Genomic DNA, 2,723 nt, shown 5'->3' on the forward strand with positions numbered 1-2,723 from the left:
TATATGTGCAATGTTTCATAATCTTTTCTAAGCCGTGAGCTCAACTACTAGTCTGATGTACTTTCTAATTTGGAAAATACGCAAATGACACAGTCGTCTATACACTGAAACCACTTCTTGGAAGGAAATCACAAACCCCGAAGTGATATATACATATATGAGACACTTCTCGTCGATATAATTTGAAGACACGACGTCGCTTTTTTCAGGTTAAACTTGTTACTGTGTCATCACACATCGAGCAAAAGTATACGCATGAAGTTTGCGATATTTCATACAGTTTTTTTTGAAGCTGTAAACATCCTATCCATCTGTGGCTTGCATTCACCATATTTGCTTTAAATTCTCCGTCATGTATCTGAATGGTGGACAGCCCTTTCTGTATGTACAGTAGACGTCCACTAATGCAATGACCGGAAAAGTTCCTACCGATATAATTTGAAGACACGACGTTGCATTTTTCAGGTTAAACTTGTAACTGTGTCATCACACAATGGCACAATGCATATTGGGCAATTAAAGTATAATCATGTTTAGATGTTTCATTGCCCTTCACGGATTTGATTCTTTCTATTGTCTGCGGGTTGTGTCAGGCGCCCTTTGCATCATTTTAACCTTTGGACAGGGAAGTTTCGACCGAGTATTTCACAGTACTGATTGTAAATAAAAGGTTTCCAGATCGGATTGTCAATGGATCAAGGAATGAAGACGTACAAGGAAACTCTTTGTGCAACTCTGGTTACTGTTTTGTTACACAATGTCATTCGTGCTACGGATGCAGGTATGAAATTGCAATGCTTCTTCTAACTGCTTGCCTAACTATATATACTTATGTGATGTTAAAGCGTCAGCCCTAGGTGATAGCCGGTGCACATTGTATGTATATGCAACTTGTTATTCTGTAATCTACAACACAATGGCAGACCTCGTGAGGAATTGACGAGGTTCATTGACGATTTTCAATTGCGCTACCTCCAATGAGATAATTCTACGAGAATCATGCATCGCTACCCATATATGATAATTTTAACTGCAGAGGAAGTCCTTAAATAGAGCTGTTCACTTGACAGTGTTCTCAGGCATGTTTTGGCAGGGCTTTGGACATTTCTTTCTCCGTATGAGAGAGCAGGAAGGCAACCAGGAATGCCCGAGGGAAATCATATACTTCTACAAAATACAAAAACTCTGAAAAAAGCCAAGTAGGCAGGCAGTTGGCGGATTAGGTTGTTTACGACGATTTGCTTAGAGCGTAGCCAGTTAGACGTGTAGTGACGGAGGTAGCCAGAGCTAGAGCATTCCCCTCAAGATAATTACCTTGTTCATTTTAATCGAATATTTAATGGTCTGTAAACGGAATTCTGGTTTCAATTGTAAAATCACCTGGTTGGCTGTCCTCATTATATATTATATATTCTACATACAGCACGGCTAATTCCGCTCATCAGGCCAAGTTTCAAAACTCTCGTACAAGTATAAGACACATTTACAAATCCATTTCTTGGTATGTATGCAGATATGTAATGTTAAATGTTTAATGTTAAAATTTTACAGCATCACGGATGAGACCGTATACTCAATCACTGCTCCTTAGGATACTTGACCGCCTCTTCCCAGCGCTTATTTTTCTGTGAAACATTTCAATTAGCCACGGGGTCGTGCAGCGTAGCTTGAAGGTCTGTGGCGAGCAGGCATTATTTGGTCAGTTCAGTTCACTTGTTGTGGGATAAATATTTTCTGAAAATAACATCCCGTTAGTTTCTGGCGATGAAACAGTAGTGGCGATCAATTAAAACTATTGACATCTGTGGAGAAGATAAATATTCCGGCAAGGCATTCCATTCATTAACAACAAAAACTGACTTCGCATTTTAGTACATTTTTCGCCCTGGTTGATTAAGGATATTCAGGCCCTTCATCTCATTTTGCATTTCATCTTTTCTCTTGTCAATCTTTGTCAGTGAGGTCATAATGTTGACCGCGCAAGTGTTACATTTGTTGCAATACCAATGGATTGGACTCGTCTCCTCATTTTCATCATCGCAAAGAAAGTCGTACTTCCCTTTATACTTTCTCACAGCCAATATAATGCCAGATTTTGCAAATCCCGCATCAAGCGCTTCATCACTGTTCTTTACCGTTCTTCTACATGTTCCGCAGACACAATATCCGCCTTTCTTTTCCATCTCCAGCCTCATTTTGCTCGTCGCACTAACACGCCTCGTGACAATGGCTAACGCCATTTTGGATTTTCCATAACATGTTGATCCTCGGGTTGAAGCTGTGTCAAGCATTGACAAAATTCGCTAAACATAACAACTTGCAAGCTGTTTATTTAGAGTCACTAGTATGCTGCATAGTGAAAAAAAAATAGCGTTATCAACGGCAAATGCCATTGCCCCTGTGAGAGCACTGGAAACACTCTACTGACTTCGTTTGGGATTGTTTGCAAAGCAAGAACTATTGAGTTCAGGTGATGGAGACAGTTCTTCAATCTTTATTACTACAACTACGATGAACTAATTAGAAACTAAAGGTAGATTTCAGTACATGCCTGTAACAGGGTCTGATCAGTACCTGTAACAGTCCCTAAGAAATAACCTCTGTTACAGGACCTGTATAGTTGGTCAGATACCAGGGGTGTATGAACAGGTCAGTATCAGGCCAGGCATAAAAGAAATGTACACAGTGATGTAATTTCTGAGTGTATCCAGAACTGTGACCAC

This window comes from Ptychodera flava, chromosome 1 (assembly GCF_041260155.1).
Source record: "Ptychodera flava strain L36383 chromosome 1, AS_Pfla_20210202, whole genome shotgun sequence".
Classification (NCBI taxonomy): Eukaryota; Metazoa; Hemichordata; class Enteropneusta; family Ptychoderidae; genus Ptychodera; species Ptychodera flava.